This window comes from Lutjanus erythropterus, chromosome 8 (genome assembly GCF_056507025.1).
Source record: "Lutjanus erythropterus isolate fLutEry1 chromosome 8, fLutEry1.hap2, whole genome shotgun sequence".
Taxonomy (NCBI): Eukaryota; Metazoa; Chordata; class Actinopteri; order Lutjaniformes; family Lutjanidae; genus Lutjanus; species Lutjanus erythropterus.
The window spans coordinates 14,652,978-14,675,819 of record NC_139324.1 but is presented as its reverse complement, the minus strand read 5'-3'; the positions used below and the strand labels follow the sequence as shown (position 1 = coordinate 14,675,819).

General features: G+C 39.5%; 1 protein-coding gene across 1 annotated transcript in view; it reads left to right on the top strand.

The window, feature by feature from the left end:
* col4a2 (collagen, type IV, alpha 2) overlaps window positions 1–22,842 on the top strand; it is an 85,164-nt gene that overhangs the window by 29,642 nt on the left and 32,680 nt on the right. The gene's annotated exons all lie outside the window — the stretch shown is intronic.

Genomic DNA, 22,842 nt, shown 5'->3' with positions numbered 1-22,842 from the left:
TTAATCTTTCTACTAAGTATTGTCCATGTTTCTGTAAATGTATGAAGCACACCAAATGTTTATTAATCCACATCTGAAAATAGACCCCAACATTCACTATTTATTCCACTGTGAATTATGTTTGCAAATAAATGACAGCGCCTAGCTGGTTTAGGAAATTATGCGGCCTTTTCCTAAAAATGCAACTATATTTAGGGCCTGTTTTTAAACATTTACATCTTCTGTTGGAATGAATGGACTTGGGGCTGAGTGCCACAGAAAGGATTGGGAAGTCCAAAAGCATTGTGTACTTGGTTTTGGTCTTTTCATGGAATTTGTTAACAATAAGAAAAATATTGAATATAGGACATCATCCATCCTGCTTTTATTTTATTTATACCTTTATTACCTCATTCACTAGCTAATTCCAAGCTCGCTGCATCATGTGTGATCATGGCCTAAAGTCTGAGGAACTTTAAAGTATCACAACAATGCAATATAAATATGTTGGATCATATGAATGTAAGAGTCTGACATGGGCATTCAGCCTTATGGAAGACTATGCTGCTGAAACTCATTAATTAGAAATACATATCACCAGTTTAAGTACAGTTTAAGTGATGTAATTCACACCATTAAGCTGTAAAAGAGGAGGTCAGAGTGTCTGAAGAGTGGGAGACCCATTAGGGAGGGGAAGAAAAGACAGTAAGAAGAAGAGAGAGGGACCAAGAAATCAAAAGACAGACATAGACTAAACATAGTGAGATAACAAACTCAGAGCGAGTGACTGAGGTTCTGCATGACTGCAGGCTTTTTGCTTCAGACACGTGCTGCTCAGATCATGAAATAGCTTTCTAATCATTGGACTGGGGGTTTCTCCATCCATTAAGTTTTTTTTACTCGAAGAATCAGACAGCCAGTGTCTTCTTTACACAAGGACTGGCCATTATTTTAATAGGAACAGAGAGGAGTGTTTTCTGGTGAATCTTAGCTTACACAGACTTGTGAAAGAGAAGACATTAACACCTCCAAAATCGCACACTTAGCATTGTGGCATTACTGTGCAGTACCTGGAGGTTGAGCAGGGAAGTATGTATGGGCAAGAATTAGAGTATAGGATTATTTTCCACCAACAATAACACAAACACACAAAAAACAAAAAACAAAAAGCAGTCAGTTGTTAATGCTACCAAGTTGTTGGGTGTTGTTGGGTGGTTTAATAGTTTTAATTCCATTACGAAGGTCCATTTTTTCATTTACTTTCATGTCATTTATGAGATCTGCTTCCCATCAGCATTATATCAGCATTTGTCATTTCCCATCCATTCTGGTGAATGCAACAGCGCCTCATAGTAAGTAATCTAAACGTTGCTTATGCAAGTATGTTTCTTTATGTGTGCCAAAACCTAATTTTGGCAAATGTCTGCTCCAGGAGAGAGGTGCGGCCATAATATCGATTTAACCGATTAGTTTTAAAAGCAATCATGAATGGGATGTAATGCTGATTGGATTACATTTTACATTAACATAATGAGGAAATCACAAAAATGTTAATACTGAATGTGTCGGTAAAATGTTGACTGTCACCCTGCTTCATTTGTTTTCCACCATAATATCCAACCTTGCAATACAATAGCCGCGCATGGTGACCACATCGTTTTTAAATGAATTTTATTGTTGTTTTATGGTTCCATGGGTTCCCCAGTAAATAATAATAATAATTCATTTTCACCGTAATTCCATTCATATGTAATACAGTGACGAGATGTACTGTATGACTATACTGGTCATAGGTTTTATACACTGTCTTTAATAGAACATCTAAAAGCAAAAATCTCATCAAATGGGGGTCTAATTTCTATCAGTTTAAGGGTCCTTGATGTAAAAAAAATTTGAGAATTACTGGTTAAGGTAGTGGTAGCTCATACTTAATGTTGGAGAAAGATCATGGTCTATTTTAATATATAAAAAGTCTACAGTGAAAGTGAAAATAAGGACTCTACAGAAATCATTTATAATTTTAAAGTATAGTGTAAACTTCTGCTACCTTTTGTACATTTCAAAGGCGAACGTTTCCTTTTTTTTCTCTTATCTTGTAAAGAGAGCTCATAGGGGCTATAAATGTCTCAGTTCAGCTGTGTGATGTGGTAAAACCAAGGACTGAAATGGACTCTTTTTAAAACTCCCCACCTACCAGTAAGAGCAGCTCCTGAGGGAGGCAATCTTAAAAAATACAGAGGGGGAGAAAAGAATGGTCTTGCAACTGTACTTTGGCATGCACTGAGAATTTACCAGACCGGCTTTACAGTAGGTCTGACCTTTGACGCTCTCTGAGGATACAGGAAGCCCTGTAAGGAGGCATCAAGAGACAGAGAGGAAGTTCCACATTCAACATCTGAAGGATGCAAACGTCTGATGGCAGGGTCAGCAGACTACCTTTCTCTTCCTCTGCGTCAGTTGCAGGGAAGGATCTCGATCTTTCAGTGACAAAGTGATCGTGACAGTGCCAAAAGAGTGAAAAATTTTCATTATGCGGTCAAACCATGGTGTCATTTGCGAGAAGATGGAAGTAAAAACATACATACGTCATTCACACGTCTAGTGGTTTCTTGCACACACTGATTTGACTCTTAAAGCATTTCTTACTGAAAGATAAGATTCTACTTTGCAAGAAGCCAAACATTATAAATTTTCCTTTTGTTTTTGTCTGTCGGTTGTTGTCTGTGACTTACTGCATAAATATTAAAGCTGTAAATTTTCCAGGGCCGGAGTCTTACTTAAGCGCATAATTTGATCCAACAAGATTTTTTCCCTTATATGCATTACCCAACTCATGTACTTGTTTGTGAACACAATGGAAACCAAGATGGATTCTCACAGATGTTTTTATCCGGCTGTCTCTCCTGCTTTACGTCCGTCTCCTCCGCTTCCAAATCTTTCCCCTGAGGAGAGTCATGATGATGAGCGCCTCACTGAATGGGTCAAACTGATTTTTCCCAGCTGTCTGAGCTGGCTAAGACTTGACACAGCTGTGGTGATTAGGTGATGGTTGTTAATGGGTAAATTGTCGCTGTAGAGTTGTCAACATCTTGGTGTGCCAGCCATACGTGCTACTAGGATTCTTTTAGTTTAGCAGCTTCATCACCGTGTAACCTTTTGTTTTGTTTTGTTAGTTGTCAACGATTCTGTATTTTTATATATTATATATTATATTTGTTTTGTGCACTCAGTAAGGAAAAATATGTTAAAGTCGCAAAAAATGACCTACATAAAGTCATAAAGTACATAAAGTAATGCTTTGCCTTCCACTCTGAGTGCCGTTAAACAAACATGAAAAGTGAAGAAACATAAAAATACAAGAATCATAAATAACAATATCAGCAGAAAAACGAGAACAAACAAATAAATGAAAGGTGTTGCTTGTAGTGATGAAGTAGTGATCATCACCAACTCTTCAGTTCCCCTCAGCTCTACAGAACGTTTCAGCATCTCTCAGCTTGTTGATGTGGCTTCCTGGCCCACAGTTTTACTTCTGTGGTCTCAGCACAGATTTTGGCAGCTGTTTCTCTGTAACAAGCTCAAAGCTCAATACTTAACAGTCGACAGACAAAGTTAGCAACTTGATAGTGAATGTAGTTGAGAATATAGCAACTAACGAGGCAGCTATTTCCAAAACCAGACCAAAACAGAGCTTAAATAAGAGTGAATGTCGAACTTGCATTCAAAAGGTGACAGAAACTTGACTCAAAATAAATGCTAATGTTGCTGTTGTTGTAACTTGCATCATTGTCATCAGACGGACCCTTGATTTTCTTGAGTTAGTCTGGTGGTGCACATGCTATGGATAAACACCTGTTGCTGAGCTTCTATTTATTTTTGCCTGTAAGTCTAAGTGTTTAGATCATGTGTACATAATGTCATAGTAGCTGTTAAACTGAGCTTGGTAAAGTTGATGTACATGTTAAAAAAACACCAAGGATTGTGGGAATGCCAGTAGCAGTGTGGCTGTGAGTTTTTGGCTGTCTTCTGCTACGCTGTCCAAGAAACACAGACCCAAACTGTTACACAGTGTTGTCATGACTACTCTAAAAGGTGATAATATGTCAATATTGTGTTTACAGTTTGTTGTTCTGCCCCCAAGAGGCCAAAAATATCGGTTAAGGCAGGTTTAAAGGACAAATACCAAGGTGCTTTCTCTCATTAAAATTAAAAATATAAGATGTGAGCAATGCAGGAAGAAAATGGAAAGGGATCATGTTTCAGTGCAAAGGGGGTCACATGAGGTACTTCATCAATGAATGCTTGAATTCTCATGCTTCATTTTCTCAAATAATCACCATGATGGAGAAAGTGAGCTGTTGAGTCTGAATAAAAATCTGGTCAGAGACGAGACAGACAGAGAGAGCGTGAGAGAGAGAAAGAATGAAATGGATTGTTTGTCGGGGACTAAATATATTAATTTCATGGGTTTTCTGCGTGTGGGGAGGGGGGGAGTAGAGATTTGGCAAGCTGACTCTCCAGCCTTACCACCCACTCCTCTGGCAGAGAGCGCATTGCAGGCGTACAGAAAAACATCAAGCTCCCCACAGCGCGCTTCCAAAAGTCTTCATTGTTCTTTTGCATCAGTAGTAGATTGTACTCCTGAGATTTGTAATAAAAAGGCAAACAAGCACTAAAAATGGGGTAACGAGAAAACAAATTAGCCACACAAAGCACATGAAGTAGTTCACAAGACATGGAACAACTGTAATCAGAGTTGGCATCTCTACGAAGAAAGTAAAGTGTGGTCAAATAAAACGATAGGAAAGTCCTGTAAGCCAGGAGTTTGTTTTGTCTGAAGCATGAAAAACCAGGACAGCATGAGAAGCTGAACACAAGACACCCTGCGTCCTCACCAGAAAACACGTTTAGCAGATCAATGCTGTCTTTTGTGCTGGGAGTCTTGCCCTCTTTGATTCTCAGAAAGGGAGTGGCGCCGGGTTTTAAAGAGAAAAAGAAACCTCGGCTCAAAGAACACCAGCGTCCATCTGCATGAGCTCACTGTCTCTGCTCATCCTGCAGTGGACATGGAAGGATAAAGAAAACATGGAGGGACAGACGGTGGACATTGCAGGGAAACCAGACACTATGCATATGCAGAGATGCTGTCCCTTCCACCATGGGAAAAGCCGCCACAGCTGATGTAGGTCAGGAAATGACACATGTCTCAGGAAGCTGAGCACAATGACAGTCCACTGATCTTTTTTTAATATAGACGGTCTCTGTGTTTGTGGGAACAAGATCGTCTGTGTGTTTGGATGGAGTTATAAATGGCAGAGATTTCCTCGTTCCATGAAAACAAGTCCATACCTTCGGTCTGAATCCTAGTACCCATGACTATCATGAACTTTCCTGTCTGCTCAGGGACAGGATAACCACACAGAGAGGAATGCTGCAGATTCAGAAAAGATCAAAGAGCCATTTGAATATATTTTTCATCAAAGGATGGAAACCCTGGTGGTTTCCAGGTTCCGGCTTTGTTTTGAGGATGTAGGCATTGAAGACATTTTACATCCCCTCTGCATATAAAACCTTTTAAAAGCAAGACATAAAACTCACAAATGTTTGTCATTCATGATGAAGCAAGACATGTTTTTCTTAGTCTCTGAAAACCTTTTCAATTTGGAGATTCACATTTTCCAGCAGACAGTAAAGATGTGCCTGCAAACCAGTGTTGACAAGAATTTTAAATTTAGCTTTAGTCTTAGTCTAGAAAATTGTAGTTCATTAAAGAGGAAATCTGTAATATATTTCACGTAATTTATCATAATCATGGTCATTATTTGTCATCAGAGATTAAGGAAACATGCAAAGTTGAAGTACTGGCTTCTTTGACAACAACACTACAGCTGCAGAGTCCTCCTTTGAAATGTCATTAATTAGACTTCAGATTAAGGCAGAATGTTTGCCAAATGAGTTGGTGTCTATTTAGGAGCTGTAAGAAATCATTCATAATTTTGTAGAAGGAGTTTATATGTTTATAACAGTTAAATTGAGCAATATATCAATGGAGTCTGGCACACAGAAGACAGGCAGCCACTTAACTCCAGAGTGTGCATTTTCATAGCAGTTGGCTTTTGTTTTCAGGATAATGGGCTTAACTTTATATTGATAGACAAACAGCTGAAACAACTCACTTCAACCATATATCATATATATAATATATTAAACAGGGATTCAACCTATTTAATATACAGTCTGTGGCTCCAACAACAGTACTCACTTTTGGAGGTGAATTTGCTACATACTGTTCCTTTAAAGTCACACTTAAGTCTTTTGCTTTTGTTTTCTTTTAGTCCAGATTTAGTCGGTGGAAGTCTTAATATTAGTTATCGTTTTAGCTATAATTTTAGTCATAATTTTCTCAGACAGTTTCATGATACTGTAATGGATTTTGTTGAGATATTTCTCCTGGCTGTCAAAATTCCAATGAGAGGTAAGCAGAGCTTGAACTGTGGTTAGTCACAGGCTGAGAATGCTGAGTTACTGACACAGTTTTTCATGTCATTTGAAAATGAATCACTATTTTAAGACATGGATAATATTTATTACCTGACAAAACTTTCTCTCTCTATATATATATATATATATATAGGAATTACCATACATTTTATTGAATCAATCAACTTGCATAACTGATATTTACCTTGGGCAGACACTGTGGGACAGCTTTTCTTTTCATTTCTTTTCTTCCTTGTCTTTTCTTTTTTCTTCCCACACACACTTTTTAAACAAGCTAGATTTATTAGTGCTTTGAGATGGCTGATTACCTTGATCTAACTTAGGCTGTCAGCCCAAACAGAGCCAAGTGTTTCATCTTGTCTGTATTTGTCAGCACATTGTGAACAGAGATTTTGTCATCATTTTTGTTGGCAATATTTTTTTAATTTACGTCATTGCCACAACTTATTTATGAAATAAAAGGATGTCAGCGAACACTGTTCTGTGTATAAAGTTCTAAACTCTTGAACTTTAATCAGGCTGAAGGTCTTTGAGATTACAGTTGCATTTCCATCAGTGAACTGGCATTGAGAGCTTGTCAGTTTGTATTAGTGGCGTGTTGTAGCTTCAGATGTCAGCAGAAGACATGATGGGTAATGGCAGTTTTCTTTCTCTAAGCCCCTCAAACTACAACTGCAATCAGGGGCCTCATCCCACTCCTGTAGTCCCTCTGCCCTGACCCTGACCCTGACAGGGCCTACCAGGGAAGAACTACCGACTGTGGAGCAAAAAAAATGGTGCATCTGTGTGTGAGAGAAAGTGTAAGGGAGGGGAGGGAAGCAAAAAACCTGCTGCTATCACTAAAACTCACAAATGGCGGGATTTTCTTTGCCTTAGACTGTTGGAAAGGGGAATTCAGTGGGGATCACAGGCTGGCTTTGTCCTGTGTGAAAACTAAATCTGAGGAGCAGTAGGAAATGTCTGGAGAGGAGCTTAGACAAGCAGACCATCACCAGCTGTTTGTGTGTGTTAATACATGATGCATCAGGCCAAAGTGGGTATGAAATGGTGTCAGTAGCTTTTTCTACGGTTCTAGGATTTCCAAGTTATTTCAGCCACTGTGTGAACTTGTTAAAAATCAGTGAGGCATCAAAATCATACCTAGAAGAAACAAAAACCTCAGACATTCCTCGTGTGTCTCGTTTGTCTTCCCAACTCTGAGATATATAGCTATTAAACAGATCAATAAGTAAAAAATGATTGGCACATTTAATAACAAAAACATTAACATACTTTAAAATGAAAAATGCTTCAAACAATTTAACATTTACATATAATCATTTTATAAATTTCTTATGGTGAATGTGTTCCCAAACAGTTGCCTATCTACACATCCAGCAGATTAAAATGATCATTTATTATTTCCACCAGACGTCAGTCGGGCTGGTAGGGGCCACAAGTCATCAACAGCTGCTAGACTACAAATAAGACTTACCTACTGGTCTGCAGGCTGTATGTTGGCTTTTGTCATCAACTGTTGTTTAATTTCATTTTAAACCAGAGCAGCTGCAGAATATTTCCACACTTGGTATGTCTTGATCCCCTAAAGTTCACATAACAACACAAGATGAATAAATCCCTGCTGTTTGTTGCAGTGATGTGTCTGCATGTTCGCCATATTGAAGCAGTCACTGTGCGCTAGTAAATCAATGAAGGACGCAGACCTCACTACAAAAACAACTGTAATTGCCTCAATTCTGAACCAAGTTCCGTGAAATTTGGTTTGTTGTAAACATGAGAATGCGATCTGATCAGCTCTGTGCCAAAACATTGACCTTCTGAACAGCCACAACTTCCAGTGGGACATGCAGACTCCTACTTATGAATTGGAAGCATCACAAATAAATTATTCAGAATTAGAGCTTTTGTGAGTTTCTCCAAAATCGTAGATTTCTGTACCTCTTGTTGTAAAGCTGTCTAAATAAATAACAATGTTAAATTGAGAAGTTTGAACTTATTGTGCCATTCAGTGTTTACTTATTAATTTTATACAGTTAGGTCACTCAGGACGCTCAGTTACCAATTACATCAATACCATTACACTATTCTGTTCTATTCTATTCTCAAATCTTAAAGAAGTCTGAGACTATATAATGCAAAAACATTTTATTAAAGACATTGTATACATTTGTTTGAGAAAATGTACACATTTCCATATTATACAAAAACTTTATTCAAAACATTTCAAATCTCCACTGATAGCATCGGGCAGTTGTGGTGGCATTGCAGTAGTTGCTTCACCATCTGTTGCCTGGTGGAGATCTGCACTGTTTGAGGTTGTGTTTCTCACCACTTGACAGATCCAATATTCAGTGTTCTTCAAGCTCTGTCATCTCCTGAGAAAAATATCTGTCTCTTTAGCCGCTAAATGCTCCAGCACTCACTAACTTGGTTTGTCTGCTGTCTGTTGCTGGGCCGGGTTTATCCAAACTTTTTTCCAGACAAACAGCTTCCTGTTGAGTCTGGAAACACATCAATGGAAGTAGTGAAATTTAATCAATGCAGTTGTGAGCAGTAAAAGGTAAAACCAAAATCCAGTGAGTTCAGATATCCTAAAATCCAAGAGTTCAAGTGATTTGCAGAGAGGCAATTTGCTGTTGGTTCATCACAAAATAAATAATTAAAGTTTACTTAAACTTTAAATGTGTATGTTTGTGAGTTTGTGACCTTGATACAGTACAGGAAGACAAACCTCACTTGAAAGCCAACAAACAAGTAGCCAGACACATACAGTGCAGCTCTCAGACACAAGAATGTTCCCCATAATTTATAAATGAACATCACAGGATCACATCATATTTCTGCAATGACATCCTCGTCTCCCTCCACAATCAAAAGAAATTCTTTTCCCTGTCTCCGTCTTTTTACTCTGTTTCTGTCAAAGCCGAGTTTGACCCGCCATGCTGCACCCGGCGTTAAGAGCCCATAAACGGCTCACTCTCACATTTTAAGATGATGGGTGCTGTTTAGGAACAAGAGGACTATTGTTGGTGTGAACAAAGGAGCATCTCTTTTTATAAAAGACACACACTATTACACACACATATGTACACAAACCTAAAGGAACAGTAAAGGCCATATATTACTATTAAAGATGAAGTGATTATAAAGTACTTCAGTCATGGATGAGAGTATTGACCCTTCTATGGACTCCTCCCCTAAATAGCAACTGTCCAATCTTAGCCTAGCAACCATAACTCGGCACAGATGGCCTGTACAGTTTTGGATTTCTCTGCATGTTCTTGTTGTTGGTATTTAAAGTGTTTAAAGTATGTTTGTCCTCTGCCTGTTGTTGCCCCAAAATATGATGTTCTTCTTAAACAATATCATCAGGGTAAAATAGCCAGAACCATTTGTTTAATCAAAAGATTGTTAATGATAATCTTACCTGGTGATTCAATCCAATCGCTGGAAATATTAAAGCATTTAATTTGTGGCCATTGATTGGGGTCATTTCACACAGAAAAGTAAGGTAAGGAGTTGGGACACTTTTACAGGGTATAATGAGTGTATCAATATAACTCTTTATCTCCAGTAGACAGACAGTGCTAAAATAATCCATTGACATGCTGAAATCAGTTGTTTTTAGCTAACTACAGGTGTTTTGTTAGCATTACAGCCCTTGGTGGTATATTGTGGCGTTTCCCCTTCCCCTCTCCTTCCAGTGGGCATGGTTTACACTCTGACTCTATATTAGAAACAACATATAGATTTTTTTTTCATTATATCTAGGGGTGTCCCGATTCGACACTGATATCAGATATCAGTCCGATATCAGCCAAAAAATGAGTATCGGATTTTATCGGACTGCATCTAAAATCTCTGATATAAGCGCTCCGATAAGCAGTCCATTTTCCGCTCCAGCACTTCTACCCATAGGTGACTCTGGTTGCTGACTATTGTTCTCTGTTTGAGTAACATCACTTGATCAAGCCTTTTCTAACATTCCACACTACAAAATAAGTAATAAAAGTATTTATTATTCGTGCTGATATCGTATCGGCCAATACTCAAGGCTGCAATATCGGTATCGTATCAGAAGTGAAAAAGTTGTATCAGGACATCCCTAATTATATCCTTGGATTTCAGTCAACCTTGATATTGTCATCATAACATTATCCATCTGTTTAACATTGAGAAAGAGATTATACTTCATCACTGACAGTACAGTCATTCACTACTCCAGTAGACACTGGCCTTGTGTTACTGTCTTTAGCCTGTAGTGTTATCATCAGCAAGAGCACATGGTGCGAGTGTAACCAAGGACAAACGGTGAACAAAGATCAAGATGAGTAGAATAAGCCTGAGATATTGTGTTTCATGTTTTGGCTGGGGTTGTGGATTGTTTCCTCATGGGACTCTGAACTTTAGCCCTAATGCTTTAGCCCTGATCACTCAGAAATACGGCAATAAGCCTCAACAAGCCTCCCCTCCTTCTGGAGCTGTTTCCTCATTATTCTGCTGTGGACACCTTCTGTCACCAGTTCAATCCATCGCTGTTTCTCCGTCTCATTGACAAACTCGTACAGGCACAAACTATGTATTCCACATTGATCACATCTGTCTACTCTGTTCTCACAGTTGGAAAGTTCTGTAAATAAGGTGTTAGCGCTGTGCATCCTCTGGGATGTATGCATTTGATTTGCAGACAGCAGTCAGGAAGCGTTATGGTCGACAAAGTGGGAGTGTAGGAAAAATGTGACCAGAGTTGTGGGTCACCACGGCAACGCCATGTGTTCCCCATCAGGCCTTGTTGTGAAACCTACATCGGGGGCCGACTGCAGAGGAAACGATTAGATCTCCTCTAAGTCCTCTCATATTTATTCCACTTTTCTGAGAAAGACATGTTTTCAGAGCAGGGATCAGGCCTCACATTGCAGTTGTACAACATGTGGTCACTCAGTATTGTGTAATGCATGACTAAAGTTTTTTTTTCCCATGACACAAGGTCAAGGGAAAACACTACCCTCTACATCTTACCGGAGTTACAAAAATTTAGTTGATACCCAAGATAGTCACCTGCAAAGCCGCTCCTTGAGTCCTTAAACCACGTACTGTACACGCAGGGACCTTTGCCCCGATTTGCTCCCTTGCAAACTATCGAGGAATGTGTGCTGCAGCTGGAATGGCAGTGGGTGTTGTATCCCCATGTGGGAAATTGAGAAACTGTTCCAGGCTGGCAAAAGTGGACAGCGGGCTGTTCCAGCTGGATGAGTCGGTGGGTGCAGAGAGACACCTTCAGGATATCCCCTGACGCTAATGGTAATGGCTGCAGTCCATGTCAGTCAGGGCCAAGTTCACAGCCGGATATTGGACTCTAAATCTCTTTTTCCGTACTTGGTTGTTGCCAGTACTGTATACTGTTTGAGTTTTGACCCATATGTAAATCACTCCGTAATGCTGTTGGGGATGGAAATGCTGGTCAGTTAGTCCACCACTTTGGCTCAGACTGAAATATAGATTGCTGTGAAATTTGGTACGGAAATCCATGGTCCCAAGATAAGGAATCTTAATGTTGATCTGATGGATTTTCTCTGATGCATTTATTAGGTCAAAGTTTAAGTCTGTCCAATAGTTTGGCTTATGACAAAAGACCTAGAAATCTAATAATATTCCCATCAATCTAAGTTACACTTTGGCTACATGTGAGCAGATGGGGCATGGACCAATCTACAACATCAAAGTACATGTCAAAAATGTTTTCTCATACATAGTTTCTGTCGTTTTAGGTAGTTTCTTATCACACTGATGTATATTCAAATGTGTTTTTTTCAGAAAAGTTTGTTTTTATTAGTCATTAGATGTTAAAAAAAAAGAGGGTTTCATCTTTTGATTGACAGCTGAGCCATGATACCGTGGCTCCATCTCTGATCACTACTGCGTAGACTGTGGCTAAAAATGACATCACCAGCACAAAATAGCCGTGCTTGTATCCAGGATATTTTGGCTTCATTTTTGTAAAGTTTGCGGAAGAGGTGACGTGTCATCCATTTTTATTTACAGTCAGTGGCACAGCCTCACAGAACCTGAAAATAATCAAGTTGTGTTTCAATTAATCTGCTAATTATTTAGTCCGTAAAATAACAATACTGCATCTGAAAAATACTGAAAACATCAGATTGCCTGTTTTGTCTGAACAGCAGATGTTCATTTTACAATCATATTGATGAGTGAAAGGCAACAAAAACCTCACAGCTGGAGCCAGCTGAAACTAATTAATATGTTTGAGTAACTTGGCCAACTTTGTTCATAAGTTGTGTATACTTTTTTATTAGTTGTATTATACTTTATTATTTAATTTTCTACCCATGACTCAATCAGCGAATCATGTTAGTGCAAAAGCTATCATCATTAGATTTACTGTTATTCTTGCGAGTGATCATGTTGTTTTTAATGTAAAATGTTTTTTCTTTTAATCAGTGAAACTTGCTTTGGGTCAAAATAAAAAATCCCATTAAAAAATACCAAAAAAGAGATATAAAGTAACTTTCTCACAGTTCATTATGGCTCCCGTGGCCTCTCAGACTGTTACACTCCATATATAGTTCAATATACATACCATTGTGCCCTTGGGTGCAATGTACAACGTCAGAGAACAGCTTCATTAAGGAAACTGACTTCTCCTTGGTAGAATTTTTTAAACAGACGGTCACTGTGGCCTGTGAGATCCACTGTATGGAAGCTGTAATTGCATTATAATCACAGCGATAAATGTAACAGTGGGATTATAGAGGCGACACACCCATGATGGACTTCATTATAGACTCAGACACATGCAGACACACGATACAGGCACACAGGTGGCTGGTCTCTGAGGTGAGGGCAACACCTCATTTGAGACTGTGCGCATATTCACTGTTTCTCACATAGACACACATAAACACACAGGCTGCAGCTGTGTCCTGTTTAGACACACATGTGCTTGGACCACAGGCTTGAGACGTCTCATTCCTCCAACGTGAGGCAATAGCACAGGTGTCGGGCCCCAGAGACCCCTGGGAGAGCTGGAGGTCCAAGCTGTTCTGTTCTCAGCCTGCGATCTCCCCCTCGAGTCTTGATCCTCAACACACACCCTCAGTGCACATGCAGGCTCTCTCTCTCTCACACACACAGACAGACACTTCAGTCTAACCACTGGTCATTAGCAGCCCTGTCTCTCTGGTCTGGGTGCTGTCAAATCTCTGGCAAATGCATATGCACGTGCTCTGTGGAGATGAAACGTGCATGCAGAAATTAGCTCAGAGTCTAAACACATTAATTCTAATGTAAACTGGTCGCAAAGCAGCTAAATCACTCTGTGCTGGCTGGCTAAACAAAGAGAAACAAAGCAAGTGACAAGAAGTGACGGATGTTTGTCTGAATGTCATCTGTTTTTATCCCTTTACTTCATCTCCCTCTCCTTGCACATGAGAAATTTTAAGCAGATGAGTCAGAGGAACTTGTTGTTGTTGCAGCAGTGGAGCCGATGTCTTGCTGGAGGTTTGTCTCCATGGCAGCAAAACATTTTAACTTTCTCATTAATATTTCTTTATTAGATAGCGATTTTCATGTCGGTCTTTCACCTGTAATCTGTAGCTCTTAGTTAGGGCTGCACAATTAATTGATCACAGAGGCTGAAATGTAATGTTACAGAGACGCCCTGGCCTACAAACCTTGTTCTCCAAATGTAAATAAACATGTTTTTTTTTTTTGGGTTTTTTTATATGGACAAGGGATGTAATAATACCAGAAAATGCATGCATGACTATTGTGGTACAGACTCTCACAATTGTCACACCATTATGATTTAGATTGATGCAAAAGTGATCATTCCCATTAATTGTGAATCATATTGCAATCACAAAATCTATCAAAATAATTGCAACATGATTTTTCTTGCAGCTGCAGCTCTTCTTTTACTGTATAATTTTATATGTGCTCTGATCCGCCTCAGTCATCTAGAAGACATTTTCCTCCAGCCGGGGACTCGGAAAGCTGACCTCCCTGACTTCAGCCAGGAGATCTAAACACACTCTAATAGATATCTAAACATCATCTACAGATGTTTATTTGTTCTGCCTGAGTCCTCCTCAGGGCATCCAGTTGAGGACACTCATTGTCCTCTAAGCCGAGCCCCTCAAGCTTCTCCCCTGACCCCCAATGTCCCCCCACCCCCCCAGGGGAGCTGAGCCCTGTTTCCCCCTTGGGCATCATGTAGACGGGACTCAGATCTTCAGGAAATGAGTCCAAGAAAAACGTATACAAGAAAAACATATGAGCTGGGTCGTAGAGCAGTGGGACATGGTCCACCAAAGTGTCTGAGCCTGATTGTGGGAGTCTGAGAGAAAGGGCAGCCTTACTGGTCTATTTTCTTCCTTCCTTGTTTCCTCCATTTCTTTCTTTTCTACTTCCCTTCTTCCTATCCTCTCTCCTTCCTTGATACAACTTTCTTCCCTTTTATCCATTCATTCCTTTTACATATTCCTTCCTTTTTTCTTTCACTCCTTTCTTCCTCTCTTAAATCATTCTTTAACACCTCCCCTTCTTGCTGCCCTTCTACTTCCTTTTTTCACACCACCTTTCCTTCCTTCGTTTGTTCTTTTCAACTTGACTTCCTTCATTACTTCCCTTCGTTCTTCCCTCATTCTCTTGATCAGTTCTCTCTCTTATTTCCGTAGTATCCAGAGAGCAGATCTGTTCAGAACAGCTAAACGGCTGCTAATATCCACTGAATAAAGCCGTCAACATGCTTCAGAGTGCTTGTTGGGTTGAAGAAACCACATCTCTCCACACTCTCATACGTTGGGATTGGAGTAGCTCCTTAGTTTCTTCATGCAGTGACTCTGCAGATGGGTGAATTTGTGGATCTCTAAACATGATTTGTTTCATTCTTTTAGTATGTACAACCAAGTGCAACAGCATGAACTGACCATTAGTAAGACCCTTTCACTCTCTGCAGTAACAGTGCCGCAAGCCCGGTGCCTGACACCCGCTCACTCAACTTTCTCCTGTTTCTTGTACCTACAGTAGATATGCTGTGTCCTAATTTTCTATATGCTAAAAAGAAAACCAAACAAAATAGTATCTAACTAGCTAATCTACATCAATTATTAGCATCTTAGGCTACATAAGGTGACCAGATTTCTGAAATGAAAACTGGGGACATTTCCAGTTTGGCTGTCAATATATCATTCAAATATTATTATCTGTGAAATAAAATAGCCATGCACAGAATGAAAAGGGGCAGGAGTTACTTAATGAATTCAAAAAAAAGAAAGCACAAAAGTGTGCAGAGTTCAACATTTGTTCAAATATCACATCTTGTCCATCTCTATGACAGCAGGCTTCCCCCACCACCTTCAGGTGTACAATAAACACATTTGCGTAGTAGTTTGTTTCAAGCTGAACGTTTATTTCTCCTCCCTCCTCCACATCACATACCGTAAATCCAACAGAGACACTCACTCATGATTTTCACCAGGAGGAGTTTACATGACAGAGTGTTGTGTGAATCTAAGTGCACCTACTGTGGTCTGTTGATGCAGATGTATAGCGCTGTCAGCGGCCTGTCCCACATTGATGACATCAGAGAATAACGTTCACACAGTTTAACATCAGCCTTCCGTCACTGCAACCCTTTCTGTTTAGATTCCAGTGTTATTTCTGAGGAGATACAGTATATACAAGCACCAGGAGGGCAAGCAATCTGAGATTTTAGGCATTAACATTATTTGCAGCAGAGTAAACGTAGATTTGAATATCCCTGAAAAAGAGGCAAAGTTTATATGTGAGTGAGAGATTGTAAAATAGCTAATATGTCCTCCAAGTTCTAGAGCAAGACAACAAGTAGAAGACAGAAAATTGTTAATCTAATAATCCCTAAATATTTAATCCAAATTAAATTAAGTTAATGTTTTTATCAGTTACTATTCAATGTCTAATTATTGTAATAAATACAAAATGTCCTGCAGTTCCCCAGACAGATGGAATAACAGAGGGCGCTTCCGGCCGTTTGTTTGTTGATTTATTTTATTCCTTTTTGAGGTCAGAGGTTTGTGCACTGGGCTGCGTGTTCCCATCCTGTTCTTAGTGTGTCATTCGAAAACTGTCCACCCCAGGGGACAGTCTGGGTCCAGATGAAATTTATGGTGTCAGACAGGGGAACTTTAAATAGATCTGTGATTTAGGAATGAGAAATGCAAACACACCCACGTACACGCGGAGAGAGGACGCAGAGATTGCGGTTGCTGTGTTTTATACAGAGTGAAGAGGAGGGATTTTCTCAGTGATTTCTTTGTATGGGTCAGACGTCATGAAGGCTCTTTGCTTAGGTTTAAAGATGTAATGAAGTGAAGTGGAAATGTAAATATGTCAACTTAGAAATCCAACCATACTTCAAAAGGAAATTGCTCACACTTCCAGACAGCAGCATGAAAAAATTTCGGCAGAGAGTAAAGTATATTACACGTATCTGAGATTGATCAACACAAAAACAGTGTTTTATTGCCATTTGTGGTTGAAAGTTTTATGTTTGTTGAATCACTGATGAGTGTGGTTGTGTGGCACATGTACCCACGCCTAACAGTGATGTCATGTTGTACTGACACACCTGGGAGTACATTTCTACAACTTTGCAGTGAGAAGTTTAAAGGGGATAGTTTGGATTATTTGAGGTGAGATTGTATGAGGTACATATCGATAGTCAGTGGCCAGTCACGGCCCCATTTTGGAGAAGCAGAGATCAGGACCAGCACAGAAGCTATGCAATGAGCTGCTTTGCAAAACGTACTTTAGCCACTTAAAAGCAGGTCCACTCGAAAGAATCTATTTCAGGTTAAGTGTACACCACAAATTTAGAATATTTTCACCACTTTATCTTGCAGTCAGACAGCTATTTCTGATGGGAAACCATTGCTATATTGGCCAAATATCAGGTAAAATCTGTAATTTTGTCTCACAGAACACAGGAGTTGCAGGTCTACTGCTGCTTTGATCTGTTAGGTATTTTGTGTTACAGTGCAGCTTTGGTGAATCCAAACTAATCTTAAAAACACTGATGTGAAATATTAAGGAAAACAAAGTTACTGATTTTGCCAACGGAGTTGAGCAAGCGAGGGTAATATTTTGTGCGTATAACTACAGTTTCCTGTCTGATGGCATGGTGAAGCTGTGAAAATATTCTAAATATAGCACACACTTAAACTGATATAGATTTTTTAGTATTTGGCTAAAATATGTTTTGCTGCTGACCCCGGACTCACACGTCAGGTTTAACTGGCGGAAACTGTCCACAATCCTCCTCACACATTCCTACATCTGCAAAAGGTGGAGCTGAGACATGTCGTTGTCAATGATTCACATGACGTATAAAAGAAGGGGTTAATCCCTGGGTGAACTGTTGCTATGGTAGAAATAGGAGTAGACAGGAAAGTATTGGCACTTTGCTGTGTGACTGTTATTCTTTCTGCCTTGTTATAGAAAGAAAGTGGGATTTTTTTCACTATCGACGTCCCATCATACCACACCTTAACCTCAGCCACTTTGTTCACCTACCCAAGCTCTGTGCGTTTTAATGTGTGCATTTGTGTGTGTGGTAGTTTATGTCCCTCAGATGAGGTGAGAAGTGATTGGATAAAAAGCAGACACTAGTTGGCGGACTAGTGTGGGAAAGGCTGGTGTTTTATTGCTCTTTTAAAACGTTTCCTCTTGTCTCTTTCTTAACAGTCCTAATTTCTTGTAAATATTCAAAATCACTCTTTGTTTTATTACCATTTGTCTTTTATTTAGATTTTTTTTCCGCCCTGTAGTTTTATAGTGTCATACATCTCTCGTTCAACAAATCTGTCTGTTTTTAGTCCTTTTTTTAAGAAAATATCTTCTTAAAAAACTTTTCTAGCTGCAATATAAAATAAAGACAAGCAACAACTACTTATAACTGGGGAGGGCAGAGGATGCTGTATGTTGTGCAGACTTTATAGCCCTACATGGAAATTAGCATTTTTGGAGGCTGTAAATAGAAAAATGGGCTTGAATTTACTATCTCCAAAATCCACTTGGCTTGAATCAAAGGTTAAACGTCTGGAGATTATTGGTCAGCTGTGATCTCCCCCCTGCCTGCCTCATTTCCTTCTCTTCCCCCGGTGAGTTCAGTAGATTCCACTGCTGATTGATGGCTCGTCGTGTCCCATTATGAAGCTCACGAGACAAGAGGTTGAAGGCATGACGTGAGACATCTGTATTAGGAGAAAAAATAAAGGAGCACAGAAAAAAAAAGCCAGAGGGCAGCACGCGTCTCCTGAGCTTCATAGTCTGGTTTAGTCATGATGATCAGCCTTCAAAGACAAAGAGGAAGTCAGACCTAAACAGACACACATATACCTGAGTTCACTGACCTTTATGTCTGTTTGAAGACGACCTCAACTTCCTCTGATCTAGATTTCAGGTTCTCCGTTAAGACAGTTTCATAATTTTACTGCACTATGCTGTTAAAAATGTATTTCTCTTTCTTATTCCTCAGTCCACATTTCTACTTTCTGGCCAATCTTATGGTTTATGCTTTGTGTCCATCCACTCTTTACAAGACAAACTTTTCTTTTATAATTTGTTCAGATGCTTCAAGCCTTTTTTATTATCCCTTGTGAATTTTGTTGCTATTTCCACTTCATACCTTGTTTTTTCCCCACATAGTGTATGGCTGGTTGATGAAGCGCCCAGCAAAGACAGCAAGGGAAACAATACAGACATGAGGGTAGAATGAGATACAGAGAGGATGTGAGGAACACTTGAGAGTTTGGAGAGGACGGGAGGAAATGTTGGCTGAAGGTAGTGTGAGCAGATAAGAATGGGGAGTATAGAGGTATGAAGGAAGTGAAGCAGTGGAGGATTGGTAATTAAAGAGTGGGGAGGACTGCAGGGAGATTTAGCTCAGGAGAAGAGGGAGAAGGGAAATGATGAATGTCCGGAGCAGTAATGAAACAACAGGCTATAGTATGCCATATGAAACAGCTGGGGCCAGATGCATAAACCTCTGTGTAGATTCACGAAACTGTGTGCATGCACAAAGACAGCATCTGCATTTTTTTTGTCAGATTTTCACTTCCACGGAGCCCCAGTGACATCAGAGAGGTGTGTGGAAGCATTTCAGATTCTGACTGACGATACGAAAAACATGAAAGCTTATCACTTGTAGTACTTTGGACAAAAGTACCATTCTTGCAGGTCCATTTTTGTTTCCCCATTTTTTGTACAGAACTACAGATATATAGTCCAAAACACTGGTGCTATACTAGTCTGACTCACTGGATGCACACTGCAGGAATAAGTCATTGCAGCATCCACCATCTACATTTTCAAAGTCCCCAGGAAAGAACAACCTCCTAGTTGCCACCTGCATGCTGAAAACAGCAAAATAGCACCTGGGACACTCAGGGTACAAATATAAACAAGATAACAGCTGTTAGCTTGTATTTTGCAGTAAATAAGTCATTTTAAAGCCAGAACATGCAAATATTCCACCAAAACAAGTTCCCTCTCAACTCTATTTTGCACCAGCACCAGGCTTGGCACCACCAAAGATGTTATGATTGGTTTAAAGAAATACAAACAAGGCAGGGTGGTTTTTTTCTCCTATAGCAGTAGTGTTATACTTTTACAGTTGGATGTATCTGTCTGTTTCTCACTGTAACAGAGACTCCAGTGTAGTTCATACACTTCATTGATCCATTCGTATACTCGTGCACTACTACACTTCAACTCAACCACAACGTGATCAGTTCAATGAATGGTGCTCTTATAGCACGTTGTTGCACAACACTGTGCACCTTCTTGCTGATGACTCCCAATGAACTGACTTACCAGCGCAAGTCACTGCTATGGCACTGATATTATCACTCATTGGCTTCCCACTCAATAACGCACTGTATTTGATGGGGTCTAGTCAGAGACCCTGGCGCCAGGAGCTGAAACCAAGTCCCTGTGGTGGTGCAAAAGGGCTGGGCTCCTGTTATTAAGATGCCTAAGTGGTGCATTTGGTTTAAGGTAAACCAATAAGGAACTGCTAGTATTTTGTACCTTAATGTGTGACCCAAAGTTGACCCATTATGTGCCTATGATCATATATCTAAATGGCTTTTTCTAAACTAGGTTAAACTGTTTTTCTGCTGTACCTTTATTTTTCAGTGTGTACAGTAGATTCAGCATGTGTAGCTGTGTGCTGCAAAACACACACACACACACACACATACACAAATATGAACTTAGAAACTTCTCTGTTGTTATCGGCTATGAAAGGAGACTGGCATTTATCAGACCTCTGTTTAAGCCATGCAGAAAGATACAGACCAGTGCACATAGTGTACCATGAAAGTGCTCTTGACAAGGATCTCTTATGTACTTACCTGCTTATACACACACATACATACCAACACAGGCACAGGCACTTTTGAATTACAACACTCCTCTCCTCTGTCACTGTATATTTTACTTCTCCCTCTACGGGAATTATATCAAAAGTATTACTTTGTCAGAACCATTTTATTCAGAAAATTGGTCAGCATGATTAATTTCCTTTTTATGATGAGGATGATTTACAGCTGAATTGGCAGAGCTTGATTGTCTTCATATGCCACAGCAAAGGGAGCAGGTGGCAAGAAGACAAGAATGTGTTAATTGCAACTTATTCCAACTATGTTGTTTTCTGTTATTAAAGAAAAGACAAGGACAAAAATCCACATTTAATGATGAAGAGGACTGGAAGTCACTGCTGTGCTCTGCAGGGATGCACACACATACACGTACGCACTCACCAAACAGCCATCAGAGCTCACAGTAACATTGTGACGTACTGTGAGACAGTTTCTTCTTCTCAGCAGAGTCGGAGATGTTTACATGCCGATTTCTTGCAAACATTTGAACTCTGAACTGCTAATTAACCCAAAGTTTAACCCAAATCAAACAACTAATAACAACACAAACCCTAGCAAAGTATTGACTCAGTGATCATAAACATGCAATTGAAACTGGCCACCATGGAAGAGAACGGCTGGAAAGGACACTGTTGAACAGAAGTTTAAACAGAAACACATTTTCTCATAACTTGCCCCAAATGCAAAAAGTAGAGAAAATAATTCCCAAAATTTAACAGAAAATCCCAGACTTTATTACCCTCCCCCCAAAAAACAGATTCAATCAAACTCTTCTAGGAGAAGATAGCATGGCTGTAGAACTGGCAGGAGAACATGTTTCTGTGTGTCACAAAGTAAGAAATATTTCAACATTAGTTTTATTTCTCTTCTTTATTTATTTCACTTTTAACATTTGCTATTTACTGTTTTATTGTATGTATTGTGTATAATGTGACTTTTTGTTTTGGCAACATGTTTGAATAAGGACTAAAACGTCATGCCAGTAAAGCTGATTAAACTGAAACATTGTAATTGGAAATGAATGATTTTTAGGCACACTATCACATGGCTCAGTTGTTTAGTCAGTCACTTTGATCAAGACTGAAATATCTCAGCAACTACTGTATGGATTGCCATGAAATTTTGTACAGACATTCATAGTCCTGACCTTTCCTCTAGCCCCACCATGAAACCATATACTCATTAAAATAAAACTCTAAAAGCTTTTTATAATGCTGTGAATACAACACAGTATATTGTGTGAATACTGCTTTTTATGCCTTCATACCAGTGACAACGTAGCTGGAGGCACAATGCCTTTAGGGAGCTTTTAGCTTTTGGGATGTCCATCCGTCCATCCGTTCCATTTTTGCGAATGTTATCTCAAGAATGCCTCGAGGTAATTTCTTCAAATTTGGCACAAATGTCACCTAAGACTGAGGGATGAACTGAGTATATTTTGATGGTCAAAGGTCAAGGTCACTGTGACCTCATGTCCATCCCATTCTTGTCATCACAATATCTTTGAAACACTTTCTTTCACTTTCATACATGTCTATATAGCGATAACTTCAATTTTTCCACAAAATACACTTCATATTTTTTTATTAAAATCCTTCAAACTCTTCACTCACACACTTTACATGAGTCTAGACAGACATGGGAGTAAACTGCAACTTGACTGGTTGGCGGGGGTATATAACTACAAGGCGGTAAACCTAGTTTTGTTTTCATTTTTGGTTGTGTTTTTCCCTCAGATTAAAAGTCAGACACCATTATTTATCATACATGACAATCTCACGTATTACAGAATCTCCGGCTGGTGATACCATCGCCTTAGTGTGCAAGATACATTGATGTTATCATATTGGGACTGAGCTTCTGATTGCCCAGCCCTCTAGTTGTTGCTCAGCACAGACTATATGACAAACTGTGGAGTTTG